Here is a 12,744-nt window from a genome sequence, read left to right as displayed (position 1 = left end):
CTTTCAAACTTCCTGTCTCTGCCCACTTTAGAACTAGTTCTAACATTTCATGAAATCTGCCAATTGTAAAGGACCTGACTGTGTCTAAAGGTGTGTGAGCTTATGTCAGAATGCATCCCTTGATCAACCAGGGCAGGATTCCATAGCACTGAAAGCAGTCTAGCAAAACTACTTTGGTTCTGCTCTTTTCTTGCTTTAAAGTTGCTTGCTTGTAGGAAAAGACAGTTTTGAAGGACCTTCATCCAACATGTATTTAACAAATACCAACCTGGGACTGTTAATAGGCACCAGATACAGCAGGGGTGAAAAATGGAAAATTTCTGTCTTTGTGCAACTTACATTCTAAAGGAAAAAACAAGTAAATATACAATGTGTTTAGTTATAAGTGCTGAGGAGAAAAATAAAGCAAGATAAGAGGAGGGAGGATTTTGCTATTTTATATACGGTGGCCGGCCTTATTGTAAAGGTGATATTTGAGCAAAGACAGTGAAAGAGTTGAGGAAGGAGACCAAGTAGAAATCTATGTGAAGAGATTCGTAGACAGGAGAAAATCAGCAGATGCAAAGGTCCTGGGGAAGAAGTGTAACTGGCAGGTCTGAGGAAAGCCTAGGACAAAGCATGATAGTCAGAGATGAGGTCAAAGTGTAGCCAAGTATCAGATCACATAGGGCTTCACAAATCTTACAATTCTTATGGAGCCATTGTAATCCTTTTGGTTTTTACTCTGGGAGGGATGGGATGTGACAGAAGAATTTGAGCAGGAGAATGAGATGATTTGACTTACATTGTAAAGGAATTTCTATGTGTGTGGAGGGTAGACTACAGGGGATACTGATTATTAAATCCTGGATGTTATTATTAACATGTAACTTGGTTACTGAGGAAGAATAGTAACTCTGGTTGACCAGCCATTTCTTTTGGATCTTTCCATTAACACGTGAACCCAAGCATTTTATCAGATTGATTCATTGTTCTTAAGGAAGGTGCAGAAAACTTGAGGAATACAAGATTATAAAGTCAATAAATTCCAAAGAGATGGGGAAACATGGTTAGAGAAAGTTAGGGCTCTAATAATTTTTTAAAAAATCAAAATGACTCTATTTTTAAGCTACTAAGTATAAAGTGCTATATAATAAAAATAATGCTATGGTCTGAGTCCTCATGTTCCCTCAAAATTCATTTGTTGAAATAATAATCCCAATGTGATAGTATTAGGAGGTGAGACCTTTGAGAGATAATAGGTCATTAGGGTGGAGCTCTCATGAATGAGATTAATGCCCTTATAAAAGAGCCCTAATGGGGCACCTGGGTGGCTCAGTGGGTTAAGCCTCTGCCTTAGGCTCAGGTCACGATCTCAGGGTCCTGGGATTGAGCCCTGCATCGGGCTCTCTGCTCAGCGGGGAGCCTGCTCCCACCACCCCCACTCTGGCTGCCTCTCTGCCTACTTGTGATCTCTGTCTGTCAAATAAATAAAATCTTTAAAAAAATAAAAAGAGTCCCAAGAGGACTCCCTTGCTCCTTTTACCATGTGAGGATTTGGAGAGAAGTCAGCAGTCTGCAGCCTAAAGAAGGGCCTTCACCAGAACCCAACCATGCTGGCACCCTGCTCTTGGACTTTAGGACTCTAGGACTGTAAGAAATAAATTTCTGTTGTTTATAGGCTACCCAGTCTGTCGAATTTTGTTATAGCAGACCAAATGGAGTAAGACAAATAGAGAAGATTTTAACTAGGCATTTACTGTGGTCCAGGTACCATGCAAAGTGTTTCATGAATTGTCATTAATCCTCACATCCTATGAGATAAGTATTACTATTCGCACTTTGAAAAAACAAAGGGTTAGAAACGTTAGAAAAGGAGAATGAGGAGTGAGTGCTAGTGGGAACAGAGGTTTGGGGTTTTTTTTGAGGGATGAAAATATAAAATTGATTGTGGTGATGGCTGTACAGTTCTGTGAGCCCAAGATCGTTCAATGAATTGCGCACTTTAAGTGGGTAAGGTAAGTTATATGTTATTTTTTTTTTAAAGATTTTTATTTATTTATTTGACAGAGAGATCACAAGCAGGCAGAGAGGCAGGCAGAGAGAGAGGAGGAAGCAGGCTCCCTGCTGAGCAGAGAGCCCAATGCGGGGCTCGATCTCAGGACTCTGAGATCATGACCTGAGCCGAAGGCAGCAGCTTAACCCACTGAGCCACCCAGGCGCCCCAAGTTATGTGTTATTTGAATTGTAGCTCAATCAAGCTGTTAAACATATTCAATCAGGGGCACCTGGGTGGCTCAGTGGGTTAAAGCCTCTGCCTTCGGCTCAGGTCATGATCCCAGGGTCCTGGGATCGAGCCCCGAATCGGGATCTCTGCTCAGTGGGGAGCCTGCTTCCTCCTCTCTCTCTCTGCCTGCCTCTCTGCCTACTTGTGGTCTGTCAAATAAATAAATAAAAATTTTAAAAAAATATTCAATCAAATCATTAATTGTGTTAAACCATCACAGTGCATGATTAGTAAATACAACAAATATGGTATAAATAACTATAATTCTTCTAATGTTTTTAGGTCATAATAAGGTAAAAATGATCATTCCTCAGACATATTTAAGTTTAAATCAATGGCAATTTTTTTAAAAGATTTTATATATTTATTTGACAGAGAGAGATCACAAGTAGACAAAGAGGCAGCGGAGAGGGAGAGAGGGAAGCAGGCTCCCCGCTGAGCAAAGAGCCCGATGCGGAACTCGATCCCAGGACCCTGAGATCATGACCTGAGCTGAAGGCAGCGGCTTAACCCACTGAGCCACCCAGGCGCCCAAATCAATGGCAATTTTTAACCATATAATAAACTAATACTTTTTTAAGGGCAAAAATTGACCCTCAAGTGGTTGAATCCCAGTCTAGTTTTTAGTGGTGAAAGTAACAATGTATTTATGTATTACTTATTTTTTTAAAATTTTTTGGGGGCGCCTGGGTGGCTCAGTGGGTTAAAGCCTCTGACTTCGACTCGGGTCATGGTCCTGGGGTCCTGGGATTGAGCCCTGTGTTGGGTTCTCTGCTCGACGGGAAGCCTGCTTCCCTTCCTCTCTCTCTGCCTGCCTCTCTGCCTACTTGTGATCTCTGTCAAATAAATAAATAAAATCTTTTAAAAAAAATAGAAAAAAATAAAAAACATATTTTTTTCTTAAAGATATTATTTATTTGTCAGAAAGAAAGAGAGCCCAAGCAGCAGGCAGACAGAGAAGCAGGCTCTCCCCTGAGCAGGGAGCCTCATCAGACGACTGTACCAGAGCTAAAGGCAGCAGCCCAACCAACTCAGCCACCCAAGCCTCCCAAAAGATTTATCTATTTATTTAGAGAGAGAGCATGCACACTCACACATGAGCAAGGGGAGGGGCAGAGGGGAGATGGTGAGAGAAAATCTCCAACCCGACTCAGGGCTGATTGTGGAGCCCCACGCAGGGCTCGATCCTCTGACCCCAAGTTCATGACTTAAGCCAAAACCAAGAGTTGGGTGCTTAACTAGCTGGTCACCCAGGCACCCTGAAAGTAACAATGTATTTAAAGATATGTGTTTATTAATTCATTGAACAGTCTTTATTGAAAACCTGTCATATGCCAGGCATCACGCTAGAATTGAGGTTATAATTGTGAATAACATACTGTCTCTGCCATCAAAAATTAACTATGCATGTATATGTGTGTATTATGTGTGTTTGACAGAGAGAGTGAGTTAGCATGCAAGCATGTGAGAAAACAGCTCATTTACTCAGTCTTCAGCCACTTATGGGAATGGACATAGAATGTAGGGTGTACCTGAGCAAACTGGCAGGTTTATGGTTGGATAGGTCTCATTACATGTGAGACAAGAAAAAGATCTTAACGAATAGGTGGGAAGGTGTTTATGTGAGAGTCCCTCAAATAATAAACCACTTGCAAAGACCCCTATCTGCATAGCTAGTGGTGCCATAAACACTGGGAGGTCCTTAGCTTCTCTTCAGGAACAAGATACAATAGGTTTCCTTCTCCTCTACCCAAATATGGGATAAGGCTTAATTTGAATACATGATTTGTTAGCGTAATGCACTCAGTTGACTGGGTTTCTATTTCCTGTCAATTGAACTCTTACTGTCTTTGCTTTTGCACCCCAACCCTCTTTTTCAGATGACTGTGAACCATTTCACTGTAGTTACTAGCAATTCTAATAGAATACTGACAGAATTTAATAAAAAGCTACCAGTTTCATTATCGGTTGAAAGGTCTGGCAAGAGGCTTTCAATAATAAGTTATGACTATAGTTAAATAACTAGTGTCTTGTGTAATTTCACCTTTACCCCAATATCTAAAGAGGTTCTGAGTATTAGAAAAAGTATATATTGTGTGTCATTATATCTCCAAAGCAAATATAATTTTTTCTGTTACTTCATCTGGTAATTATTTTAGTTCTTTAAGCCTCAGTTGGAAATAACCCTAAATCTCTAGTACTTTGTAACATAGGTATTATCCAGATACATGATCCTTATGTTTTCGATGTTGGATGGAAAGAATTTAGGGATTTCCCCCTGATTTACATGATTCATACTCTCTTTATTCCCACATTACAATGGAAGCTTGGGAGATAGCTGTTATCAATTATCTATTATAACAATAATGCTTATAACAAACAATCACAAAGGCACAGAAGCTTACAGCAAGTGTTTATTACCCACACAACTGGAGGGCTTGCCTAGGTGATTCCGCTGATCTCTGTAAGCTCATTTTTATGCCTAGAGGTGGTACACTGTTAGATAATTGAAAATGGTCTGGGCTAGAACAATGGGGGTGCCTTGGCTGTGCTCCATGTGTCTCTCATTTGCTAGCAAGCTAGCATGGGCACATTCTTTTGATGATGATGACAGATGGTAAAAGCACACGTGGAAATATGCAAGTCCCCACAAGAGATCACTCTTACTTCTGATACCAACTACAAGTTTTAAGGTTTCCCAAAACTATTCTCAGGGTTTTTTTTTTTTTCCCTAAATATTTTATTTATTTATTTGACAGAGAGAGAGAGAGAGAACACAAGCAGGTAGAGCGGCAGGCAGAGGGAAAGAGAGAAGCAGGCTCCCTGCTGAGCAAGGAGCCCTATGCAGGACTTGATCCCAGGACCCCGGGATCATGACCTCAGCTGAAGGCAGATGCTTAACTGACTGAGCTACCAGGCATCCCCATTCTCAGTTTTGTGGACTCACAGAACTTACTGAAAGCTATTACACTCATGATTGTGATTTATTAGAGGGAAGGAATACAGATTAAAATCAGCCAAGGGGAGAAGCACATAAGGTAGAATCTGGGGAAGTACCAAAAGTGGAGCTCCCATTGTTCTCGCCCCAAACACTTAGGATGCATTACTTTTCCAGCATTAATGAGTGACAGTATATATGGGATGCTGCGGACCAGGGAAACTCACTGGAACATTGGAGTCCAGAGTTTCTACTGGGGCTCCATCATCCAAAGCTCCCACTGTAAATCACATTGTTGGACTTTCTGGTGTGGACAGTTCCTAGTCCAAGGCTATTGGGTATGGCCAATCCCCACCTAAGTCACATTGTTAGATTCTCAGTGGGCTCCAAGACCACCAGGCAAACAAAGACACTCCTAGAAACCATGGGCAAAAGCCAGACCTCATTTTGGGAAAGGTAAACTTTTTTTAAGACATAAGCCTGAATACAGGAAGTAGGGAAGAAGTATGACTGTTAGTTCAATGAATCTAATACAGTAGCTCTATTAAAAGTATTCCTTGGGGTGCCTGGGTGGCTCAGTGGGTTAACGCCTCTGCCTTTGGCTCAGGTCATGATCCCAGGGTCCTGGGATCGAGCCCCGAATCAAGTTCTCTGCTCAGCGGGGAACCTGCTTCCCTTCCTCTCTCTCTGCCTACCTGTGATCTCTGTCTGTCAAATAAATAAATAAAATCTTAAAAAAAAAAAGTATTCCTTAAATTGGTATAGAATATTAAACAGTGTTCTTGAACTTTAGGATTGACTTGAGAACTAACATTAATCCCATAGACTAATTATAAAATTAGCATCATTCTCTTTACCCCTTGTACCCATTAAGATTGGAACTAATCACTCCATTTCATAATTTTTGTGGAAGTCATTGAAACAGATCTAAAACTCACCAACTTTGGCTCTATGATTAAAAAAACAACAAAACAAAACCTCACACATTTTATACTATACAGCATCTGATGATGATCACTCTCCTATTAATATTGTACTTCATGCTTCTCCAAAAATTCTCAAAACAACTATCTCAGTCGATTCTCATCTTGTTTTTGTGTCTTTGATGGGGCAAATATTATTATAGTCATTTGGTGGATGAAGCATGAAAGTTAAAGCAATTCACTTAGGGCACCCTTCTATACTGTTAATGATGGACTAGAACCTGGGCTCACTGATTCTTCCCAAGCTCCTTCTATGTCAAAGTTTTTCCACCTACCAAATCTTATGATTCTGTGACTAAATGAATTCCAGGGCCTAAACTCTGAATCTTGCTTCACCGAATAAAGTTGAGGTTTCTGGCATTCTCGCCTGGTTTGTTTGAACTCTTGACAAGTTCCTTTGGGTGGAAGAATGCATAGACGAGCCAAGCTGTACAAATCTTTCAGACAGCTAAGTCAGATGCTGTTTGTTTATAAACAAAAACATTCTTCTGAAATGTAACTTAATTGTTTTCAATAAAAATATATATTTTTTAAATTTGTAAATATATTTTATGCTTGACAGAATAGTTTTTGGACATTCTCCTGCAAGCTGTAGCACTTGAAAATATGTAATACTTAGGACTCAAGTTATTTATATTAAAAGGGTGATACATTGCTAAGGAAAGATACCAGAGAATGAGAAAGGAGTATCTGGAGTTTGATACAGCTGTCATGCTATTCAAAAATCGTTTGCAACCAAAACTAATAAATAAATGTGCCTTATTCACCAGTGTATTTCCAATGCTGGATATAAATGCCTGGAAAATTGTAAGTGCTCAATAAATAGTTGTTGAATGAATGAATGAATAAGTGAATCATTAAAAGACTTCCTTATTACAATAAATTGATCCAAATAGAGTAAAGGCAAAAGTTGCTTGGTAAAAGGTAGTAGTCTCCTGACATGATTGTTTTCCTTTTGAAAACAAGTACACCTCCTTTGGGCATTAGAAATTTGGTTCAAAACAAGAAAACAGCTGACAGCTGGATTGGAGCTGTCTCTAAAACGACTCTTAATACTAGTACTAGGGTACCTTGTCAGTTAAGATGTGTTTGGTTACTTGCAAATGAGATTTGAAAAAATTCAAATTTACTTTGCTTAAACAATAGGTGAATTTCTTAATTTGCGTAGTTAAAACATTCACCTATAATTTGGGCTTCAGATACTATTTGATTAAGGTTTTACTCAGTCTCTTTCAGCTCTGATCTGTTTCATATATTGGCTTGTCCTCAAGTTGGCTTTCATCATGGTAGACGAAGTGCTGTCAGGAGATCTTAGGGCTATTTACTTTTTTGTTACTATCTAGAGAGTATGTCTCCCTCAACCATGAAACAAAAGTGTTGGTCTTCACTCTATTTGGATCAATTTTGGCTACAATCCCCACTTTCTGAACCCCTAACCAAACAATTCCTGGCATCAAAGGAATGTCATGAATTGATTAGGACCTGGGTTAAGTGACCGTCACTGATTGCTGTGGGAAGACGGATTTCACTTTACTGACGTGAATCAGGCTTATCAGGATGAGGGGCCTCCCCTGATTTTGGAGTCGATAAATTTCTTGGATATGCAGTTTGATTTTATTATTTTTGGAATGTACTGTCTCATTATCTCTCCAGATATTTCTAAAGGCCCATTTCCTTTCTCTTCCCTTTCTGGGACTCCAACTACACAGATGTAGGATTTTTGATGCTGTCCCATAGCTAATTTCATTGTTGGTCTAGTTGTTTTTCACTTTTTTTCTCTGGTTATTGGCATCCCCTACTTTTCAAAAGTTTGCATAATACCACTTTGCTTTTATGACAGACCTACATCAGTACCTATTTTTGCTAACTGAAGGAAATCAGAAGAGGATTTGCGTTTCTATCCAAAAAGTCAAAAAGTAGAAATGGTGTTTAGTGTTTGTTTTGCAGTGAGTTATTTAGAGGCAATATTCACTCTAGGTAAGTAGCACTGCCAAGCTCCTTCCCCAAAAACTACACTCAGCATCTCAGCACCAAGCCACCATAACTTTGTACTGTGTCTGTGAGCATCTGTACTTTATCTTGATTTATTTTGTGCATCTGTTAGCAAGATGTGTCCTGAGATATCAGAACAGCCTAAGAGAGGTTGTTTTTGGGTCTGGGAATGCTAAAAAAATTTTCCATATAAATCAATGGTTATGGCTTCTTCACTTTATGCCATTCAGCTTAGGCAAGGTTTCATAGAAATGTTTTACTTTTGGATAGCTGGTGAAATCTGTATTGGTTTGGATAACTTATTCTTCTGTACTCAGTTGTGTTGAGTACACTTATTAGTCCATCAAAAGAATTATTCAGGGTGCCTGGGTGGCTCAGTGGGTTAAAGCCTCTGCCTTCGGCTCAGGTCATGATCCCAGGGTCCTGGAATCGAAGCCCGTATGGGGCTCCCTGCTCAGCGGGGAGACTTCTTTCTCCTCTCTCTCTCTCTCTGCCTGCTTCTCTGCCTACTTGTGATCTTTGTCAAATAAATAAATAAAATCTTAAAAAAAAAGTTTAAAAAGAAAGAAAGAAAGAATTATTCATCTCTGAATAATGGGGTTTTTTTGCCCTTAGCACTTGCCTTTGACTCTTTCTTAGAATTTTCATCTACCTACTGAAATTCTCCATTTGTTCATGCATTTTGTCCACTTTTTTTCACTAGTTAGTTTGAAGTCCGTGTCTGAGAGTTCCAACATTGGGCTCACCTCTGACTGCATTTCTGTTGACTACTTTGTCTCTTGACAATGGGTTTGTTTGTGTGTCTCATGGTTTTATAATGAATGCTGGGCATTATGTGTAGAACAGTACTATTTTCTGGTAAGCAGTGTCCGCACCTGACAATGAACACACCTCTTCTTCTGTCAGGTTGTTAATGTTGGGAGTTGGGTCAGTCTAGTTAGGAGCGGCCTGGGCTGGGGCTTTGTACATCACAGACTTGAAATTCATTTAGCGGGAAGATGCTGTTTCCTTGTGCTTAGCATGGGGGCTGTTGTTTCAGAGAGTTTCTCTCAGTGTTCCTGCTTTCCCCATGCTTTCTTTTTTTTCTTTCTTTTCTTTTTTTTTGTTTGTTTGTTTTTAAAGACGTTATTTATTTATTTGACACAGAGAGACATAATGAGAGAGGGAACACAAGCAGGGGGAGTGGGAGAGGGAGAAGCAGGCCTCCCACCAGCAGGGAGCCCAATGTGGTGCTGGATGTGGGGCTCGATCCTAGGACCCTGGGATCACCATCTGAGCTCAAGGTAGATGCTTAATGACTGAGCCACCCAGGTGCCCTCCCTTGTGATTTCAATTGCCCCTGCATTCTTATGCCACAGAGGGACTCTCTCTCCACACTCAGCGTTAGGCTGGGTTTGTAATAAAGATTTTCTATGTCCTAGTCCAGTCTCAGTCTTAGGGAGAGTCAGTGTGTCTAGGCTTTGGGAGGTGGGAGTTCTTCAGTCTCCTCTCTGTGGAAGCCAACTCAGCCTGTTATCTATGGCTGATATTGGGCAAGAGTTTCTGCTCCTCCCTCACCAATAGTGGATCTCAGTTTGTTATCAATGTAGGATCCAGGGTCTAAGAGAATTTCCTGCCTCCCCTGCGAAGATAAAGGGCTTTCTTTCTATAGATCCCCTAACCACAAGTGATCTTCGTCTGTGCCCTGGGGGCCAATATGTTTGCTACCCCTTATCCAGTGGCTTATGGCTTTTGCTTCATAGGATAGAAGAGTCTGAGGAAAAAGGATCTGGGGTTTTTGGCCCAATTCCTAGCAGCTGCCAATTACCTCCTTTGTGTCTGCAACATTTGGTGTTCTTCATGATCTCCTGCCCTGCTTCTAATCATTCATCTCAGTACCACTGAGCTTGTGGGAAAAACTTGCAAGTGCAATTTCCTTTTGTGTCTGAGGCTCCAAACTGACATACTAGCCTACACATGACCATTAGCAATTCGTTAAACATTTTGGTGAGTTATTTCTTACTCTCCCAAAGGTCTAAACCGTGTGGCCCATTTCTCCTTGGAACTCCAGTTACTTGGTTGCCTTGCAAACTCAGCTATCTGGTGTGCTCAAAAAATGTATGATTTTGCAGATTATCTGGCTTTTTTGTCATTGTGGGAGCAAAATTCTTTGCACTTTTTTTTTTTTTTTTTTTTTTAACATTCCAAGCAGAAGTAGAAGTCACACCTACCCTGAAATGCTGGGCAGTTTGGAAAGTCTTAAGGTTGGCAACGTGGGGGATGAATTCTAGGTAGGCAGCACACAGTGTTCATTTCAGGTACAAATATAATCAATAAATACAATTTTGGTAATAAGTTTTATAAAGGAAAAGTTTGACTTTGTTTAGGCAGTACATAGGTTAACATAGACTAAGCAATACTGAAGTTATAAATAAGTTTTAGTGAGTTAACATGATAGAAGTTTGTTTTTCACTCAAGCTACACACCCAGTGGAGATTGTCAAGGTAGTGCAGAGTTTGAAGCTTTGTTCATCATGGCAGCTCAAGAGATTGGTACTGATTAAGGCTTCATCTCGATATGGGCTTCCATGGTGACAAGAGATCTCAGAAGGGACCATGATGAAACATATTTTGACTTTCATACATGTCACTTTCAATGGCCAAAGCAAATTTGTTGGCAACAGCTAACTTTAAAGAAGGTGGAGAAGAGGGGCACCTGGGTGGCTCAGATGGCTGAGGGTCTGCCTTCGGCTAAGGTCATGATCTCCAGGTCCTGGGATCGAGCCCCATGTCAGGCTCCCACCTTGGGGAGGAGTCTGCTTCTCGCTCTCCCTCTGCCTCTCCCCCTACTTGTGCGTGCTCTCTCTTTCTCAAATGAATAAATTTTTTAAAATCTTAAAAAAACAAAAAAGGAAGATGGAGAAGAGCAGAACTTTCTGTCTGGGAAAAGTCTTAGAAATATTTGGTGAATGGTACTAATGAATACTACGGGGAGGTAGCCTTGTCTTGACAACCAGCAGTAGAAAGACATGTGCAGTTAGTGTGTGGCTGACTTAAGTTTAGCAGAATTAAATCTAAAGAAGCCACAGATTAATTTTAAAGTAGAATCACAAGTAGATAGAAGTTTCACTTTTATATAAGATTTCATTATAATATGGAAATCTGCTTAATATTGACAAACTAACTATTAATTGGCAGAATAAGTTTGAAACCAGTGATGACCCCTGTCATTTCAAATCTAATAAGATTCAAAATCAAACTCTTCGACTGCTCTGCAAATTTAGCTCACTTTCCCACCTTCTTTATTTTGGTTGTTGATACCATTTTTCTGGCCAGCTTTCCAAACTAGAGACCATGGCACTTTTTTTGTGTAACTAATACCAGCTTGAGGAACCAGTATGAGGTCCTATGCCTTTTGCTATTAAAATTAAAGATCTTAATGCTTTTGTCCTGCTTATTGAGAGGACTTTATTCCTCTCTAGAGTCCTTTTCCTCAGGTAATTCCCATGCAAGAATGCTTATCCTATGTAAGGGGTCAGTCCTAATTACTACATTCACTTCTAGGGCAGAACATCAGGAAATTTACTCAGACCCTCGGGAAATGTCACTGTCTTCAGATATTGTTTCTTTTTTTTTTTTTTTAAGATTTTATTTATTTATCTGACAGAGATCACAAGTAGGCAGAGAGGCAGGCAGAGAGAGAGGAAGGGAAGCAGGCTCCCTGCTGAGCACAGAGCCGGATGCAGGGCTCGATCCCAGGACCCTGAGATCATGACCTGAGCTGAAAGCAGAGGCTTTAACCCACTGAGCCACCCAGGCGCCCCCAGATATTGTTTCAGTCATAGTCATATAAGTGATGAGTGTATTAGTTTCTTATTGCTTCTATGATAAGTTATCACCAACTTGATGGCTTAAGCAGTGCAGATTTATTATCTTACAGTTCTGTAACTCAGAAGTTTGCCATGGGTCTCACTGGGTTAAAATAAAAAATATTGGCAGGGCTGTGTCCCTTTCTGAATTGTTCTAGGGAAGAATCCATTTATTTGCCTTTTCCAGTTTTTAGAGACCTCCCACGTTTCTTGGCTCCTAGTCCCCTCTCTCCATCTTCAAATCAGCAACGTAGCAAATATGTCACTTTGCTTCCATCCTCACAGCTCTTTCTCTGATCACAGCTGGGAAAAGTTTTCAGCTGTAAAGAATCATTTAACTAAATTGGGCCCACCTGGATAACCCAGACTAATTTCTCCATCTAAAGGTCCTTAATTATATATGCAAAGTTCTTTTGTCAGGTAAAATAACATATTCACAGGTGCAGGGGAGTAGGATGTGGACATCTTTGAGGGGCCATTATTTTGTCCGCCACAGTGAGCATCCCCATTGAGGCCACATGACCTAGATAATCTGGCCACCCCATTGCAACCACTTTCCTCAATGCCACAGTGATAGGATGTTAGTAACTGGAACTGTTTCCAGTTTTAGCTGCATTCATCTCTTGACTTCTGTGTTCCTACTCATGATTAAACAGAAAGTCCCTATTGCTTCTAGTCCCAAGGCTCATCCCCCATGCCCAGTGACATGGAAAACTCA

The sequence above is a fragment of the Lutra lutra genome, chromosome 14, assembly GCF_902655055.1.
Source record: "Lutra lutra chromosome 14, mLutLut1.2, whole genome shotgun sequence".
Classification (NCBI taxonomy): domain Eukaryota; kingdom Metazoa; phylum Chordata; class Mammalia; order Carnivora; family Mustelidae; genus Lutra; species Lutra lutra.
Note: the sequence above shows the minus strand (reverse complement) of the source record.